The sequence below is a fragment of the Lissotriton vulgaris genome, chromosome 2_1, assembly GCF_964263255.1.
Source record: "Lissotriton vulgaris chromosome 2_1, aLisVul1.2, whole genome shotgun sequence".
NCBI lineage: Eukaryota > Metazoa > Chordata > Amphibia > Caudata > Salamandridae > Lissotriton > Lissotriton vulgaris.
Window position 1 is genome coordinate 22,541,982 of NC_141687.1, and position 20,549 is coordinate 22,562,530.

Genomic DNA, 20,549 nt, shown 5'->3' on the forward strand with positions numbered 1-20,549 from the left:
AAAAATACTCCTTTACCCAAAATGTATCAATATTATTTAATTACCAAACAATTATTAATTAACAATAACAATAAAGTAAATATATTAGCACATTAGCTGTAATTATTTTAATAATAAATATTATTTTTTCCCAATTAATTACTTAACAATAACACAAAATTATATATATTAAAATGTACTTTAATTAATGTAATTAACTAATTACAATTAATTAATTACCAATTAATTACTAATACAAAATATGTACAAAATTATATTAATTAATTAACTAATTATTATTAATTAATTATCAATTAATTATTAATTATAAATATTTACAAACATATATTAATTAATTATTATTAAATTACTTCCCACCCTATTCCCCTATAAACCCACAACCCGCTACAGAATTACATTACGCAATTATTATAAAAACAAAATTCATTTAATAAAATATTTTATAACATTAATACACACTTTTCACACATATTATTACATAAAAATACACTATAAAATATTATATATTATTAAAAATTCGATATTTTTGCTATCTATATTTTATACAGTCGATATTACTTCACTTACCTGAAAAACAATATTTTTGTAGTCGATATTATGTCCAGTCGATATTTTGTCCAGTCTATATTTAAAACTCGATATTATGTCCAGTCGATATTTTGGAGTCAATATTTTGTCTGTGCACCATAGGCTCTGTCTTCACAGACAAAGTATGTACCCTGAGATGGAATCAATGGAGGGGAATTCTGCGATGTGAAAACATACGTATGGGAACAATTCTGTTGTACATCAATCTTCTCGCTGGTGATCTGAAGGCAAAAATTACCGTGATGGGGTACTGTCCATACTGGGGGAGACTTTCCCTGCTTTGTTTTATCACTAAGGCTAGTGATATAGTGAGTCACATTCCAACTTTCAAATGCTCGTTTCTCATCGATGGGTATCGTTTTCTTATCTACACTTTTAGCCATTGATACTATTCCCTTTATCAGGCTACTATTGCTAAAATCCATTCTGCTCCCGAACGAACCAATGGGGTATCTTAGTCGATTATGGTATGCGGCCGAGAACATAGCCAAGTATGCCCAGGCCGATCCTTCATAGGAGAAGGGAAGGACTAGGTAGGGCATGCCTTTGTGCGTGCTATGAGTCATGAGTCCATATACCCAACAATCTGTTATATTTCGACAGCTAATTGGTGTTGGTGTAATAGTTGAATGAACGTGTCATTCAGGTATTCAATCCTTCTTATCTGCTCATGCTGGGGAAGGGCATGTGTCTGATTTTGAGAAACAAATAGGCGAGAAAGCAAAGAAGTAGAATCAGAAAGGGGTTTTGGCTGTTGAAGATCAACAATCCAACCCGCAAATGTTAATAAAATACACAAAAACATCGAAATACACAAAGTAACGCCAAATCGACTACGCAATAATATACAGTATTTCTGCTTCATCTTTGGCTTCCTATTTTCCCTACTTGATGTACCATCCATCCTTTCTAAAAAAAGGTTGTTGCTCACGGCAATCTTCCTCAATCACTTGGCTGTATGTATTTGCTTTTATAACACTGCAAATCCTGCGGGTCCTAGCCATCAAAACAGGGTACAGTCCAAGTCTCCTACCGTGACCCTGCAACGGAGACAGATGGCATATCAATAATCTTGTAAAAAAAAAATTCAACAAAAAGGAATAAAAAAAATTCTAATGTCCTTTGTAGTTCTAGGCCTGAGGTTGTAGCATCTCTTATTCGATATAGTCTGGTCTTGAAACAGTGTTTCTGGATTTGTGGTTTGTATTCAAAGCTGTGGTGGTATAGCTTCCTGAAGAATATCATCATCTTCTTTCTCGGACTGAGTTCCATCCAACCGGGCGCTACTAAAAGGTACGAAACGGGGAATCTTCTCTCTTTTGGACTCACCTATGCCCCTGCGGACCCATTGGTCGAAGGGCAAGGGCAAGGGTACCTTTTTGCAGTGCACGCCGTGAACCCAGTTTTTCTTCCCCTGGACTTTCACAGCCGTGCGTGTGACGAGGAGTACTAGGCGAGGGGCTGTCCAATGGGGCTCCAGGTTTTTGGTTCTCTGAAAGTTCTTCACACAGACCCAATCCCCAGGTTTGATCGAGTGACCTGGATCTGTGGAGGCTTCTGGCAAAGCACTTTGAACCTGTTGACGAAGAACACTCAATTTAGTAGTCAAATCATGTAAGTAATCAATCAACATTGGGTATGGTATGTCTGATGTGACGGGGTGGGACTCGTCCCAAATTTGCAGAGGTCGCAGCGCCTCTTACGGATCTCTTGCGTAAAGAGACCAGACTTTGGGAAATACAGACTCCCTCAAAAGAAGCCAGAGAAGCTTTTGAGACATTGAAAACCATCATAACAAATGCTCCGGTCCTTGAATCGCCTAATTTCAAGAAAACATTTATACTGGCCACTGATGCGTCCGACATAGGAATAGGGGCTGTACTTTCTCAGGTGGGCGACAATGGAATAGAACACCCCATACTATTTATCAGCCGCAAGCTGTTCCCCAGGGAGTGCAGGTATTCTACCGTAGAAAGAGAGTGCTTGGCTATCAAGTGGGCTGTTGACAAACTGCACTACTATTTGGACAGACAGATCACGCTCCCTTAAAATGGATGTATCAAAACAGAACAGTGAATGCAAGAGTTCTCCGCTGGTTTCTTTCTCTGCAACCATATTCCTTTTCTGTGCAACATAAAAAGGGCAGAGCAAATGGGAATGCTGACTTTCTGTCAAGGGTCTTTCCTCTCCCCGATCGGGAGTTTCCAGGGGGGAGGGGTGTGACGGGGTGGGACTCGTGTCCGTTGAATGCAGTCCCGATAACCTAAAAGACTGGTGGTCAGCTGTTCCCCTTTCTGTTTCTGACAAACAGCCGGACTCAGCCTGGTTGGACGAGTGGACTCAGGCAGGCACAGAAGCAAGCTGGGGACACGAAGCTGGAATCGAATACCGCCCCTTTAACTCTACCAACGAGGCTCCACCCACCTGCAACGTCACACGCTCAAAAGAAGGCGGAATCGTAGAAGCGGCGGACAGCGTTCTCCCAGGAGTCTGGAGACGAAGTTCGGAACAGGAGCCCTGCAGAGAAGAAGCCGTGACGAGCCCAGCAGTGGACAACAAGCCAGGAGGCCAACGGTCCTGCGAATCGCCCCGCCACACTCCCGTGGGAGGAGTGTGGCTTGCTAAGGTACGGGGCAAGGTGGCGGGCTGGGTGAATCGTAGTAGTACAGTAAACGAGTGAAACGGCTAAAAGAGTAGCCTCATTGTCCCTCTCCCTCACGAGCAATAATAGGCACTAGAGCTTACGTTTAGTTGCACTCCTTCACTCGGTGTCCCTCACCCCCTGGTCCCCTGTAATCCTGCGAGGACGTCAGCCTGATTCCTTTTTGTTTCTTTTCTTCCGTTGCATGGTTGGAGTTGAGGACCTTGGCCCCGACGACCCCTAATCACTTCCGGTCTGGAGAACTATCGGCACCTGCGTGGAAGAAACACCCTAGAACTCTCAACGTTTCCTAAAGGAGTCAGGACGGATCCCGACGAGTTTGCTCATGTTAAACAAACTAGTAGAAGGAGAAGAGCATACTTAAAAATAAAACCCTCTTTGAAAACTTTATTCCACGTGTCAGAGTCGCTCCCTTCCACCTCTCCTGGTCCCGATCCCGTACATCTGAATACTTCTTTGGACGAGGAACTCCCCTGTGCATCCGAAAACCACCTCATAGGGGCTAAGTCCCACTCGAGAATGCACAGTGGTCCTGGTAGACAAGAGAGCTAAAGGTAAAGCGTCAGGCCAGGCGTGACCTATGCTGGCCTGAATCTTTGCTAATTTGAGCCAAACCCGCTGATTGGGGATGGTTTGCCGCATGGGATTTCTGTCTAATACCAAGACCAGCACACACTTTTTGCATAATTTGGCCCACGAATTCACTTCCATTATCACTCCAGACAATTCGCGGCAGGCCGAATCTAGGGAAGAACTCTTTAAGCAAACTTTTAGCAGTTGATAAAGCAGTGTTATCCTTCAAAGGATAGGCCTCTATCCATCGGGAGAAAGCACATACCACCACCAAGACATGCTTGAGGTTGTTGCATCGATCCATGTGAATATAGTCAATTTGCAAGACTTCAAAAGGATATGTCGGGGGAGCAAAATGACCTGCTGGAGTTGGGGTTCCCTTTCCTGGGTTATGTATTAGACAAATAATGCAGTGTTTCACCACATTTTCCGCACACCTCGGAACACCTTCATTCTGCCATACCGGAGCCAAAACCTCGCATATACCCTTTGGGCTGGACCATGTGCCATAGTAACTACAGGCAACACATAGGCGTCTGGCAACAGCCAACGCTGGTGTTCTGATAACTCCGTCCAACATCCCATTGCATCTAACATTCCCATGCCTTCTTTCCATTTACTCAATTCTTTCTCTGTAGCCTCTCCTTGAATCAATCTCACACTCTCTACTGTGTCCTCACACATTCTAGCTTCTCTGACCCAATTTGCAGGGCCCGCAACATACATGCGACTTGTGGCATCTCTAACTGTAGTTTTTGCTACCTCATCCGCAAAAGCATTCCCACAACCAACATCATCCGTGACCTTCTTGTGTGCGCTACACTTTATGATTGCTATCTGTGTAGGCAAAGCAAGTGACTCAAGAAGATCAATCACCAATTGACCATGCTGTATATTCGTTCCATGAGATGTAAGTACCCAACATTGGAGCAGAACATAAAGCAGTACGTAAGTCAGCGAAACTCTTCCTGCACTCCTCAGTCCAAGGAAGCGGATGAGGGGTATCCTTCAATGTAAGTGCTAGCAAAGGTTTTAGCTAATAAGGAAAAATTGGGGATCCACTGTTTGCAATAAAAGGTAATGACCAAGAAGGCACGCACTTCTCTCTGTGTAGTTGGCACAGGCACTTGTGCAATAGCTTGAATACGTTCTGGGTTCATTCGCCTTCCTTCCTTCGACAAGAGATGACCTAAGTAGGTAACCTCTTGCGGGCAAACTGCAATTTGGAGAGTGACACCTTATTATTGAGATCATACAAATGGTGCAGCAGTGTAACAGTCACGTCCTTACAAACATCCTCTGAATCAGCAGTCACCAATAAATCGTCCATATATTGAATAAGGGTAGCACCTGAAGGTAAAGGGAAAGTATCAAGCTGGGATTTAAGAGCCTGACTGTAAATGGAGGGACTCTCACAATAACCTTGTGGTGCTCTTTTAAATCGGAAACTTCAACCTACTAAAGAGAAGCCAAAAATATCCCTATTCTCCTTAGCAATGGGAATGCTGAAGAAAGCATTCTTCAAATCAATCACAGAGAACCAAGCTGCCGAAGCAGGTATCATCGTCAGCAGGGCTGTGATGTCCGGGACGACAGGAAACTGTGGGACAACAATTTTGTTGACTTTGCGTAGGTCAATCACAAATCTATAAACAGGGGGCTGGGAAGGATCTGTTCGTTTAAGAATTGGCAACACAGGACTATTGCATACATTTCTTCTCGTTTCCTCAACCACACCCATCTGAACCAAATCATGAATAATAGCCAAAAGCGCTTTCTCACCATCACTAGATATTTTGTATTGAGGAATACGTGGCAATTTGACATTGGGCTTGAGTGCGACAACATAAGGTGGAATCTCAAGACGGCCCACATCATTTGGGCCTGTAGCCCAGAGCTTTTCAGGGAGAGAAAGCAACTCAGGTGGAAATTGGTCTTTGAACAAGTACATTGAAGAAGTCAATTTCCTTCCTATTGTGAGATGCACACCAGAAGGAGAACAATGTAATGTTGCATACACCCTTTTCAATAAATCCAAACCCAATAAGTTCTCACCACAACTAGTTGTCAAAATAAGTGGAGCCTTTAAGTTATAAGGACCAATTGTGATAGGCAGTGGGCAAGAGACCGGATTACAGACAGGGGCACCAGAAAATCCTACAGATGTATTCATTGAGCCAGACAAAGGTGCCCGAGGGAGTTTAGAATGAATGATAGAACTTCTCGTCGCACCAGTATCCAAAAGAAATGGTTCTGAGACACCCATAGTATTGACAATAACATAAGGCCCATTCTGGTCTACTGGAATTGATACAACTCCCTCACTTTGTCTATGGCTGTCCTATTCAGTGTGGAAATCTTCGTTCCCATTGTCCACATAACAATCATCAGTGTAGTATTGTGCAGACTGAGCTTTCTGTTGATTGAAATAATTCGTAGCATTCTGAGGCGGGAAAGAACGCTGTTCTTGAGGGAACACACCTCTTCCTCTACCCCTGGATGGTGACAGAAAACCACTGCGACCACGTGGAACAAACATCCCATTACTACGCTGTAACAGAACTGGGCAAATATTCTTAAAATGGCCATCCTCTTTACAATAAGCACACTGGTTAGGACCCAACAAAGGTCGTGGAACAAAAGGCTCAGGTTTTTTAAATACCTTCTGAAATTGCAGAGGCTGGGGGAACTGACGCTGAGCAAAACGTGGAGGATAAACTTGTTGTAAAAGGACCTTAGTTTTCAGATCTCTATTCTTCTTCTCTTGCTTATCTTTCTCCTCCTTATCCCTATTCTCATAATATTGTGCAGTGGCTAATATTTGGGCAGGAGAGGAAACAACCCATGAACTCTCTGAGCTTTTCAATTTGTTGGATAACTCAGGGATTAAGTTAAATACAAACTTGTCCACAAACAAACGTTGGCCATCCTGAGTAGTCATGTCCTGTCCGCTGTGATCAATAAATGTCTCCTCGAAACAAGTAAAGAAATCTGAGTCACTCTCATCTATCTTTTGCTTACACGCAGCCAGCTTATCCCAATTTACTCGTACTGCGGGCATCATTGTCTTCATTAGAGTAATGATTCTACCAGGGAGTTCCGTAATCAGAACATCGGGCTTCGCACCGCCCACTTGCGTTGCTTCTGCGACGTGTATAGCAGCCCAATTACCACCTAATTCTGCTGCATGGTCCTCTCTACGATTCAGAGCCCATAAGGATTGCGGGACTACGTTCCCAAATAACATATCGATATCGGCAAGGTTCATAATACAAGCCTCAACCGTCTGGGACAATTCTTTATAGTAACCTGTAGGGTTTTTGCGAGGGTCCGGCAGAGTCTGTTTAAGAGCCAAAATTTCAGACCTTTCATATGGGACATGAACCCATACACGCTGAAAGTGGGCTGGTACGGGATTGGCGCCAGCTACTGTGTCTCTCCATACTGGAGGGACTTCACGCATCGGATAGTGCTTTACCTGACCGACAATAGGATCACATTCTGGAAGAGTCAAGGAAGAGAACATCGTTCTAAAAGCAAAAGCACATTTATAGCCTCCTCGACATTTGGACCTACTATAAGACCTTTGTCAAAATCAGCCTGAACTCTCAACAAATCCGGGGGAACTGTATCCGACTCCATATCCTCCCATCCATCCCTTAACCAGAGTGTCACACATAACATCGAAAACATATCTCTGGGTAGGCTTGGTCCATTGGCGGAAAGAACTCATAATATCTCGTGCACTATATACTGCACCTTTCTTAATCCATCTGCGAGCGAGAGAACCCAACATCGTTTTCTCGTCTGAAAGCAGAATTTGCCGACGGGATTGCCGTCGAGAAAGAGCCGGAGACATATTTCCAAGTAAAGGAGAAAAGAAACCTGAGACAGCGTCTACCAGTCGCTTATGCGTAGTCGGGGTATAACTAAAAAGAACAGGTGACATAAGGGAAGCGGAAGGCGATACCGGCGGACGCGTAGTAGATTGCAGAGGCAAAGAAGTTGACAACGAGGGAGGTGGGGCCTGAATTACAGGAAGGGGCAAATGTGGGGGAATAGGAACAGGCAAAGCAGCAATGATCGGTTGTGCAGGTGGTTGGACAATCGGCAACTGAATGGCCACTGGCTAAGTGGGAGGTGCTAACGGGGGTGCAGTATCACCTTGTGCATAGGGTGGAGGCAAACTCAATAAGCGGGATATTAAAGGATCTTCCTCAGGATCCCTACTCTTCTCTGGAGGGGAAATAGGCAACACCGGATAACACCTATCTATCGCCATACGATGTTGTCTTTCCGTTATCTCCATCGCACAATCGGACTCATTATTTATAAACTGTTGGGCAGCCTGCGTAATCATCATACCTTGCACTTTCCTATCTCTTTTTGCGTGCTTTATTTCTCTCTGTTTGGCTTCTTTTCACCAGAGGCGGAAAGAGTCAAACATTGCCGGACGGACTTTTCTTTTATATAGACTTGCTTCTAAATGATCTAATATGTCGGTATCAAAGCTACCATTCTGTGGCCACTGCAGAACCCCATCCTTTTTAGTATATTGGATCCATGTCTTATTAAAAGTAATGGGCCTGATACCATGTTTTGAATATAACTCATAGGTGGGAGTTCCAACCGGAGGGATCCGGCAAGAGTCCTCCAGCTGGGAATCCTTATCATAAGAACAACAACACCAACGTTTAAACTTACTGAAACCAGGCATCATTATTTCACTGGTCTCTTCTCAATCATCAAGGGATTAATGTCAATAACACTGTACAAACGTACTTACCCCTTGGCTTCGGACACTGCAGTAGCCGAATAGAAACCCAAAACAGAAACAAAACAAATTTGTGGGAGCGACCCACCAAATACTTAACTAAGTGTCTTCTTACACCACCAGAGGTCCATCTACCGTCTCGCAATAGCAATTATCACCGAAAGGACCAAGGCAGGGTGGCAGTCAGGGCAGCAGTCATCAGCAGCCGTCAGCAAAAAGGGGGAAGCCGCGCTGTAAAGACCTTCGGTCCACTTATGACATGCAGGGGCCATTCGTGTGGAGCGCATCCTCCGGAATTTCTTGCGGGGCTCCTCACAATCCTCAGGCTGAACCGCTCCCACTGTAGCCGCCCCACTCTGGGTGTCAATTGAAGAACCGAAGCCTTAAGGGCCTGGCGGCGCAGGGTACGCCTAAATCTTCGAGTTCTCCTGCCTGGTCGAACAGAGACACCAGACACTCTGTTGGCGTAGAAGATCGTATTTTATTAGCTGCAGCCAGCACAGTTGTCCCTGAAGTACAGAAAGTATGTTCAAAGGAGACTGCTCTCGAACTCCGTGACACACGGGTTTATATACATTTGAGATACACAATGAACAATCCCAAGACATACAAATCAGACAAACGCGAGGGGCTCGGAAAGCAAAGTATTACGTAACTTCAAACAAACTTGGTTGTCGTCTATATTTGTTACCCAACCCCTTAAGCCATTCGCAAATGAACCCACACAATCCAACTTGCAGGTGAGGAAACACATTTGTATGCTTAAGAAGGACAGTTGTGGAATCAGAGAGTCCATAAAGGAAATGGCGAAGGACAGCAGATAAGATAGCCTCAGGAAAGAATGGTGCGAACCTACAGATAGTCTGGATGGGGATTAGTTAATAAGACATGGATTGTTGTTCTCGGTCAGACCCTGACACTAGACCTGTAAATAGAGGCGAAAAGGTTACTTAGTATGTGAATGCAGGGAAATGACAGAGCAATACCTGGCTGGCGGTGCTGCCTGAGTGAGGGCAACACAAAATGAAGGCCAGCCACAAAATGACAGACGAACACGAACAAAGTCGCGAAATACAGAACCTCACAGCTCACCGTGAGGCACTGGTCCTTCGCCCAATGCCCACCCACAGCTCACCCTGAGGCACCGGTGCTTCGCCCAATGCCCACCCACAGCTCACCCTGAGGCACTGGCCCTTCGCCCAATGCCCGCCCACAGCTCACCGTTAGACAGCGGCCTTCGCCCAATGCCCGCCCAAAGCTCACCCTGAGGCAGCGGCCCAATGCCAAATGCCTGACCACAGCTTACCCTTAAGCACCTGACCATCTCCCAATGCCCACCCACAGCTCACCCTGAGACAGCGGATCTTCGCCCAATGCCCAACCACAGCTCACCCTGAGGCAGCGGCCCTTCGCCCAATGCCCACCCACAGCTCACCCTGAGGCAGCGGATCTTCGCCCAATGCCCAACCACAGCTCACCCTGAGGCAGCGGCCCTTCGCCCAACGCCCGCCCACAGCTCACCGTGAGGCAGCGGCCTTCGCCCAATGCCCACCCACAGCTCACCCTGAGGCAGAGGCGCTTCGCCCAATGCCCACCCACAGCTCACCGTGAGGCAGCGGCCCATCGCCCAATGCCCACCCACAGCTCACCTCGAGGCACCAGCCCATCGCCCAATGCCCACCCACAGCTCACACTGAGGCAGCGGCCCATCGCCCAATGCCCACCCACAGCTCACCTCGAGGCACCGGCCCATCGCCCATTGCCCGCCCACAGCTCACCATGAGGCAGCGGCCCATCGCCCAATGCCCACCCACAGCTCACCCTGAGGTACTGGCTCATCGCCCAATGCCTGCCCACAGCTCACCCTGAGGCTGCGGCCAATCGCCCAATGCCCACCCACAGCTCACCCTGAGGTACTGGCTCATCGCCCAATGCCTGCCCACAGCTCACCCTGAGGCTGCGGCCAATCGCCCAATGCCCACCCACAGCTCACCCTGAGGCACCAGCCCATCGCCCAATGCCCGCCCATAGCTCACCTCGAGGCACCGGCCCATCGCCCAATGCCCACCCACAGCTCACACTGAGGCAGCGGCCCATCGCCCAATGCCCACCCACAGCTCACCTCGAGGCACCGGCCCATCGCCCAATGCCCGCCCACAGCTCACCTCGAGGCACCGGCCCATCGCCCAATGCCCGCCCACAGCTCACCATGAGGCAGCGGCCCATCGCCCAATGCCCGCCCACAGCTCACCATGAGGCAGCGGCCCATCGCCCAATGCCCGCCCACAGCTCACCCTGAGGCACCAGCCCATCGCCCAATGCCCGCCCACAGCTCACCATGAGGCAGCGGCCTTCGCCCAATGCCCGCCCAAAGCTCACCCCAAGGCAGCGGCCCATCGCCCAATGCCCACCCACAGCTCACCCTGAGGCAGCGGCTCATCACCCAATGCCCACCCACAGCTCACCTCGAGGCACCGGCCCATCGCCCAATGCCCGCCCACAGCTCACCATGAGGCAGCGGCCCATCGCCCAATGCCCGCCCACAGCTCACCATGAGGCAGCGGCCCATCGCCCAATGCCCGCCCACAGCTCACCATGAGGCAGCGGCCCATCGCCCAATGCCCGCCCACAGCTCACCATGAGGCAGCGGCCCATCGCCCAATGCCCGCCCACAGCTCACCCTGAGGCACCAGCCCATAGCCCAATGCCCGCCCACAGCTCACCATGAGGCAGCGGCCTTCGCCCAATGCCCACCCAAAGCTCACCCCAAGGCAGCGGCCCATCGCCCAATGCCCACCCACAGCTCACCCTGAGGCAGCGGCTCATCACCCAATGCCCGCCCAAAGCTCACCCCAAGGCAGCGGCCCATCGCCCAATGCCCACCCACAGCTCACCCCGAGGTAGCCGCCCATCGCCCAATGCCCACCCACAGCTCACCCTGAGGCACCAGCCCATCGCCCAATGCCCGCCCATAGCTCACACTGAGGCACTGGCTCATCCCCCAATGCCCGCCCATAGCTCACACTGAGGCACTGGCTCATCCCCCAATGCCCGCCCACAGCTCACCCTGAGGCACCAGCCCATCGCCCAATGCCCACCCACAGCTCACCCCGAGGTAGCCGCCCATCGCCCGCCCACAGCTCACTCTGAGGCCCCGGCCCATCGGCCATTGCACGACTGCCCTCCTTCCCAATCCGACCCTGCATAGCTGGGCACAGTCACCCTGTGTCGGATTAAAGCTTCAGATTGCTTTGACTTTTTGCAAACCGTGCATTGAATTCTGGGATTTGGAGTTTTGTATGTGCGGACTCAAAAATCCCAGCGTGCAAAGGAAGCTGGGCTAAAGTCAGAACTGTCTACAGGTGTGAATGCTAAATTTGCCTGCACTTAATCCCAAATCAAGGTGTAAAGTACATTCCAGTTTATTTTTCGAAGTCTCTCTCTCCAAATAGTGGCACGTGTTTGTAGGTGACTCGCAGAAGACCTCTCAACTGTTCCTGTTCCATGTCTGGGTATCACAACCAATTCATTTTTTTGTTGCATGCTGGAATTTGTGGTCCTGTTTAACCCATTATAAAACCAGAATTACAAGTCCCAGATTTTAAAGATAGTGCCTCGAACCACGCCCTGCCCTTACATGGACATAAGTATCTTGGGGGTCTCTATGGCTGTCATGAGGTGACTCGGCGGCTGCCCATGTCGGTCTCTATGTTGATTGAGGCATAAATCCCACAGCAGGCGGGGCTGGGGCTGTGCAGTGCACCTGTCCATTGTCATAGATAATTAATCTTTATTACTGACCATACCTGCCAACCTCAAGAAGAACTTCACAGTGTGAGGAGGGGGCGGGCCTCATGCCGAGAAGTACCCACAGGGCACTTTTGGACCCCACCCTGCACTCAACCCCCACCTCCCTAAAATAAAAAAGCTACTTGAGGCTGGTGCCCCCGTCCTGGGGTGTTTTCACATTCACACCCCTTAATGGGCGTCTGCTGGTCAGAGCCTCGGATAACGAGCTGGAAAACCACTATTCACAGTGGCTTCAGCTCGATTTCCCTGCCACCGTGTGTTGTCGGCTCCTCACCGGGAGACCGTGTGATGGGAGCCGATATCGTGTGTCACACTGGGGCATCTGGTCGTGTGAGGTTGCAAGTATGCCTGAACATGATTGATAGTGGGAGGGGTCTAAGGGCCAGATGTAGAAGCCCTAATACCGGTCGGTAACGGCCGAATTCGGCCGTTACCGACCGGTATTAGGGTTTCCAGATGTAGGGGGCCTATATTTTACCGATTCTGTAAAGTTACCGAATCGGTAAATTTACAGAATCGGTAAAATACCGAATCGGTATATTTACCGATTCGGAAAAACCATATGTAGGTGGCACTCCTAAGAGTGCCACAGGCCCTTAAAAATCGGTATTTTACCACCCAATCCTATTGGGTGGTAAAATACCGAATTCAGGTGTGCATGCACATCTGTGCATGCACACCTGTGCCCTGTGACACACAGACATGCCCTTTGGGCATGTCTGTGTGCCACATTGCACACAAGTCCAGAATTGGGGTGCTAGAGGGTGTCAAAGTGACACCCCCTGCACCCTTGCAGGATTCGGTATTTACCGATTGTGTAAATACCGAATCTGTATTTCACATTGATTCCTATGGGCTTCAAGGCCCATAGGAATCAATGGGAAATACAGAATCGGTATTTACAGAATCTGTAAATACCGACTCTTACAGATTCGGTAATTTTTTACCTACATCTGCCTCCTTCCAATTTACCGACTTTTAAATACTGAATCGGTATGACTCGGTATTTAAAAGTCGGTAAATCGGATTTACGTACATCTGGCCATAAATCCCCAGACATCTTTTCAACAAAGGTGGTGTGTTTCCGTTACTTACCACCAGAGGGCGCTCACGTCAAAGAACGAGCGATGGAGGACACCGGCGTCAGACGACAGCTGACTGTACCTGCATGGAGGTGTGATCCTCACACACACACACACATATACTGCACCTTCTAGAACATTCCTACAGTCGGCGTTACCCCATATATTGGTTGAGGTGGGCGAGCAGTGCCAGGCTTGATTTGGGATCAAAAATAGGCCGGGGCACCCTAAAAAAGAGGGCCTCGTTTGCGGATTGCACCTTTCACAAACCACTGCTTCAGTGTTTTAAGTATTATGACAATGAGGGGTGGGGGTTCACTAAAAGAGGGGTGTTTTCTTAACTAAACTTAACGTATTATTTTTGTGCCACTGTGTGAACTGTAAGGCTCTCTGACAATCTACATGCTGTAAAAGAATTAATAAAAACAAATAGTAGGCGCCATTTAAATATTTTTTGTGTAATTACTCATACACATACATCTATCTTGCATTTTTGAAGTGCATGCACACCTCTCTCATGGGGGGGGACAAAGTAAAAAACCTGCCTCCAAGTCATAGTTTCTCTAAAGTACTTCTGAAGAGATAAGCTGCGTGCCATAGTCTCCTTTTCATTGCATTAGTCTTCGAGGTAATAGACTCCAGGTAGTGCCCAGCCAGGGAGATACTTGAAGAAAAGAATGTCTGATGGCCCTTTCAATCAGGCCTTTGTTTTGAGCCGGCTGCAAGTGAAGATTAGAAAGCCCCCTCACTGCCGGAAGGAATGCATACTATGGGGGAGGGCGTGGGGGGGGGGGGGATTCCTATGGGCTTCAAAGCCCATAGGAATCAATGGGCATTACCGATTCGGTATTTACAGAATCGGTAAATACCGAATCTCAACGATTCGGTATTTACCGAATCTGAAATACCTACATCCCCCCCTCCCCCCTCCATTTTACCACTTCTTCAATACCGGATCGGTATGATTCGGTATTTAAGAAGTGGTAAAATGATTTTACCTACATCTGGCCCTAGGAGAGCCGAGTTAGAGCAGAGCGAAGGTCGGCTCTGTCTGTAAGACCCGGTTCAGGAGCCGAGCCATGAACATACTTGCCATGTAAATAAGGCAACAAAGATGATGCTAGAATGTGATGAAGTGACTTCAAAATTCAAAAAGTGTATTTCTTAAACACACAGAGGCGTTTCACCTTAATATATCAGTTATCTGAAAAGGATTTATTAGAAGTGAGAGTTTTTAAACGTGAATTGAGTAACATTCCTGCGCCCGCCCTGATGACAATGCTATTAGTGAACTAAAAGGCAACTTCAAGGACACGTGTACCAATATTTGCCAACAGATTGGATCCAGACGAGAAACTCCCTTTTTTAACCCAGAAATGGCTTTAATTTTGCTATTTTCCCACTAAATTTGACTTTGCTTGAATGTGCGTCAACGAAGAAATTGAAGTCCCTAGATTTCTTTTTCAAAATCGCCCTCTTTCTAAATTCAAAGGTTGGCACGTGTGTGTCCGCTACTTGTGGTGTAGGCTGAAGCAGTGCTGTAGGATATTGATTCACACGCAAGAGAGGTTTTTGTAAATCGCACATCCTGAACTCACATATTTGAAGGTGCTCTCATGTGTGATAAAGGGCCAAAGCAGGCTTAGTGAAATAAAGCATTTGCCTAGGATCACACAATTTGGTAACGCACAGAAGCCAGGATTGATCTCTGATTCCAGTTTCAACCTGAGTAACCACTCGATGGGTGTCTCTTTCTGACATTAAAGGTTAGTGTGTAGGTTTCAAGCCCCAGGGTCACACTGAGGCAACTGCAGCCGGGCACAGTAAAAGATGACACATTCAGAGGGGACATAAGGGGAGTGACCAATGCATACTTTGACTTTAACTGGGATCCAGTGATAGCAGGAGGACTGAATGGGAAACTCTAAAGGTGGTGACCCGGGGGGAGAGCTCCTCGAGAGTAGGAGCCTGAGGAGACAACGAGAGAGAGACTTGACTCAGGCAGAGAATCCCCTGGCTGGATTATAGAGGGCGGATCCTACCGGAGAGCAGGGCCGGACTGGCCATTGCGGGCACCAAACATTTCCCTGGTGGGTCGCCAGGGTGGGGGCTGGTTTTGGACCCAAGGGGGGGCGTTTTTGTTACCGGGGGTCGGCAATATCAGCCCACTGTAACAAAATGGGGCAAAACCGGCCCTCGCAAACAGCTCAGCTGCACCACCCTCTCCCAACAGGGTGGGCCGGCCGAGCAGTTTGCCAGGGCCAGTTTCGGTTCCCAGTCCGGCCCTGCTGGAGAGGCACAGGGAGGCTCGCTGCTGAGGGCCCAACGTAAAAAAGGAGAGATCTGGGCCAGATTGTACTGCATGGTTAGACGTGAATACCGTCAACTGCTTCACCAGGAGGGAGACATATCAAGCTACTTGCTGGCATGGCTATTAAAGAGCAAAAGCGCAGCCAATTATTCTCACACTCTGCAAACCAGGAGGCGGCTACGCTTCCACACAGTACGGTATTAACTCTCTCCTACATGTCCGTTTGTCCTCAGTGTTCAAGTAAGAGACTGGGGTAGTTCCGGATGCCCGGGACCGTTCTTTGAAAGACCTTGTACTCCCCAGCCTTACAGACGCACAGCGAGAGGGTTGTGGCATGAAAACCAGACTGGAGGACCTCCAGGAGGCCTCGGCAGGTTTGGCCTGCAGGAAATCCCCGGGCCTGACGGTCTACCGGTAGAATACTTCCAAACATATGCTGGCCTACTGCTCCGGCCACTACTAGAAACTCTACAGGAGGCTAGGAGGGAAGAACGCCCACTGACATCGATGAGAGAGGCTCAGATAAAGAGTCTCCCTAAGTCAAGCGGAGACCCCAGTATGCCAGGTTCATATCGACCGTTATCGATGCTAGGAGTAGATATAAAAATATTGTCAAAAGCACTCGTAATGCGCCTGAGCAGGGTTATTACACATTTGGTCCACGCAGATCAATGCGGTTTTATGCCAGGCCGTGGCACACATATTAATCTACGTAGATTATCCCATGTTCTACATGCCACGACAAACACGGACGTTTGAGCTGCTGTGCTGGCCTTGGACATTAAAAAGGCCTTTGATACCCTAAGGTGGGAGTATCACTGGTAAGTGCTGATGAAAATGGGCCTTGGTCAGGAATATATTTCCTGAGTTTCTTTCCTGTACGATTCCCCAACTGCTCGGATACGCAATGGTGCAGTAGTCTCAGAAATTCTTTCAATTGAACGGGGCACAAGACAGGGTTGCCCGCTGTCACCATTGTTGTTTGTCCTGGCAATGGAGCTGTTAGCGATTAGGTTACGAAGAGACAGGAATTGCTGGGGCATCCCTTGGATGGCCGGGTACATGTTGTATCTCTATACGCAGACGATGCCCTGTTATATCTTGCCCAACCAGAGGAGGCAATCCCCATCCTCCTAGAAATTCTGTTAAATTTGGCGTAGCATCCAGTCTGCTAATCAATAAGCAGTTCTGATCCCACTCGCTGCCGTAGCAAACACGGTGGCCGCTGCTCTCCCCCTGTGGGATTCCAATGGCAGTCTGATCATTTCCGCTATTTGGGGATCCAGGTAGCCCACACCGCAGACCAGCAATACACACTGGATACGGGGGCAGTGATCACAGGCTTACAAACCTCCATCACTTTCTGGAACCGCCTCCATCTCTCCATTATGTAATGTAATGTAATGTAAGGTGTTTTGTAGCGCGCTCAATTACTACCGGAGTATCCTGGCGCGAATGACCGCTGGGGAACCCGTCCTGGCTTTCCCTGTGAGATGGTCCCATGCTGGGTATCTCCAAGGTGAAGCCAGGCATCCCCGGCGTCTGTGGGGGGCCGATGTAGAGATGAGGCAAGCTTAATGCCCAGAGTTACCGAGTGTGATCACTGCCCAAAGTGGGCACCGAGGCGAGAATTATCAGTCCGCTGACCCTGGTCCTCGACCCTGCCGCGTCGGGAATCGAACCCTGGTCCCGGGCCGTTCTCAGCCTCCGGGTCTGCCGCCTCTAACCAGTGAGCCACACCTCTCTACATGGTTCGAGTTGCACAGGCCCGATGGTACCTCTACCACGCTGCCTATACGCCCTACAAAACTCAGTTTGCATCATATCTAGGTCCGTCTTTGAGACATTTAATAGCCACCTACTGTCATTGGTTTGGGCTGGCAAACACAGCAGGGTGAGGCTGGAGACCCTGACATTGGATACGGACCGAGTCGCCCAGTTCTCCACCTCTATTATCTCTTTGCGCTCCTCCACTATGCGGCGCTCTGGTGTGTGGAGGGATCAAAGGCGGAGAAGGACATGTTGGTGAGTGGGGGCGGGTGAAGGAACTGCCGAGGTACCTAATGATGGGAACTCTGACACCCCCTGGAGTGTCTACTTGTGGTGCGTCCGGTCGCAGGGGCCAGGGGAAGGGCGGTCACACCGGTACTGCGCAAGGCACCATATTTATTTATTTATTTATTTAAAACATTTATATAGCGCATCTGTCACCTGGCAGGTATCCTGGCGCTGAGAGATTACTCCTAAAATGAAAGAGAACGGGGGACTAGGAACGAGTAACGGTGAGGGATATGCGCACTCGCTGCCATTACAATGGTTACACAATTACCGGCAAATAGAAAATGTAATGGATCTGACAGGGTGGTTCAAGGGAGGTGCCTCACTGCAAACGACCTCTATTTAAAAGGGACTTTCCTCTTATTTGCTGATGCAGAGGAAGGCTTCAGGGTCCCAGGGGGCCACTTTTTTTTACAATATGCCAAAATCTTGCGTACCATGCGAGACATATAGCCATCCTTCCCAGAGGAGCCAGCTGATTAGCGATCTTAGACCCAGGCACACACAGCAGCCTGATCTCCCTTCTATATCGAACACTTAAGGCAGACCGCTGCATTGACGTTTCGTAAGTTCACGACAGATGATGGACAGACCGACAGACACCTCTCACAGACAGTGGATGAAGATGTGCATTTGCACATTTTCAGGAAATAGCCAGCAACGCGATTCAAATTCTTATAATTTCACTATCTACACTGTACGTACATGACCCCACTTAGATCAGCACCCTTTTTTATTTATTTAATGCATTTTTATATAGGTCAGACTTTACCCAAAGGTGTCAGAGCGCTTCACAATACAACCAAGTGTGTGACATGAGGAGAATTTTACATATTTACACAATATAGATACAAAGGAGAAATAAGAAAAGTAAAATAAACAATAGATGGCAGTCACACAAAAAACACACAGGATGAGGATTGTCCAGGCATAGATTACAGAATGACAATATTGAAAGAACTTCCTTGAGGGACATGAAAAGGGATCAATTAGGTCTGGAAGTGTCTTTGGAAGAGAAGAGATTTGAGGTCAGTTTTAAAGGTCCGGGTAGAGTTGGTGGTTCGGAGTAGTGGAGGAAGCGAGTTCCAGATTTTCACCGCATTGTCTGAGAAGGATTAAGCCATCAATCTTTCCCTTTTGAAGGTGGGGGGCTCAAGCAGTACATTTTCTGCAAGGTCTAGATTTTACAGAGATTTTAAGTTTATTCGCCAGGTATCGAGGGGAGGAACTGTGCAAGGGTTTGTGGGTGATACAGGCAGGATACAGGCAGTCTTGTAGAATGATCTTGCCTCGATGGGAATCCAACAAAGAGAAGACAAAATGGGTGTGATGTGGTCACTTCTTTTGGCCCCAAAGACAAAATGAGCCGCTGAATGGAGAACGGATTTAAGAGACACGCTTCAATGAAACACGTTCCCCGAGGTGCCCTCGATGCAGATTTGAACCAGCCCCTTTTGCTCACATAATGTGGGATTGCCCTTGACTCAGATGCAACTGGTCAGGAGTCCTAGAGTTACTCAGGAAGGCAACAGGCCTCCGGATCAACAAAACAATGAAACATTGCGTCTTGGGGGATTTACCAACCCCTAGGGTGACGACTAGCGTGCAGTGGAGATTCGTGAATCTGGGACTGGTACTCGCCAAACGTCGCATAGCGAAACAATGGATATAAACGGTGCCTCCCAGACTGCACAGATGGACGGCAGATATGTGAGAATGGGGGGGGTCGCTGAGGTGCAACGACTGTGTACAGCCTGCACAGACAAAAATGCAGAACAAGATTTGAAGACTTGGGGAATACTACTAGAAAAACTGCAGAGACCGAGAGGTGAACTACAGGACTTGTGTTGAATGTATTTTAAAATGACCCATTTTGTGTTGCCATGCTCTCGGCAACCTGATGAAGAATTGCTTTTCACGTCCCTGCTGAAGCTTGCTCAACCCCCCGCTCCTTGTGGTTGAGCCGATTCCGAGAAGCTGCCTGTGTGCCTCACCCCCCCCCCCAGTTGTGTCAGAGACTTAGCCACATCCTGTCCACTGTTGGTAACTCAGCCTGTCACGACCAACTCCTGTGCCCACACCACCTGGTCAAGGAAGCACGAGGCTGTGCCCCGTGACCACACCATCTGATCAAGGAAGCACGAGGCAACGCCCTGTGACCACACCATTGAACAAGGAAGCACGAGGCTGTGTACATTGTGCAATAAGAGACAGGTGTCCCCTGGCCACGATTGCACCACAAGACTGTCGAAGAACTTGTCAGATGAGGAACTTATCAAAATGTGGAACTATGTATTGTGCAAATGGGCGTGGCTAGTACTATAAGTATGTGTGCGCTGCGGATTGAAGCAGCAGTCTCCGTCGAATTGTCTTTGTACCATTCTTGGACCCTGTCCTTAGCTCGTGCTAATAAATAACTTACTTCCCTCCACGGCTAGTTGTCCTGATCTCTTTGGTAATGTATGACTTAAGCAAGAAGAACCCGTAGATTCTAGGTGTCCCCTGCACCGCTGGCTTTGACTCTCTTAGTGGGGGGGTCTCCAAAAAGCCGGTTCTACACTTGATGCTCCACTACAGGCCGAGATCAAAGACACGCGGAGGGGGGGTCCCCTAATATCTCAGTATTGCAAAGTCATCCTGTGCCCTGGGCACTCCCCAACTTTTGCTGACTGGAACTGGTGGTAACTGACT

The 20,549-nt window shown here is 48.4% G+C and overlaps 1 pseudogene; it reads right to left on the reverse strand.

Annotated features, from left to right (window-relative positions):
* Window positions 1–1,675: 1,675 nt before the first annotated feature.
* Window positions 1,676–20,549, reverse strand: part of LOC147729483 (uncharacterized) — a 44,649-nt pseudogene continuing 25,775 nt past the window's right edge.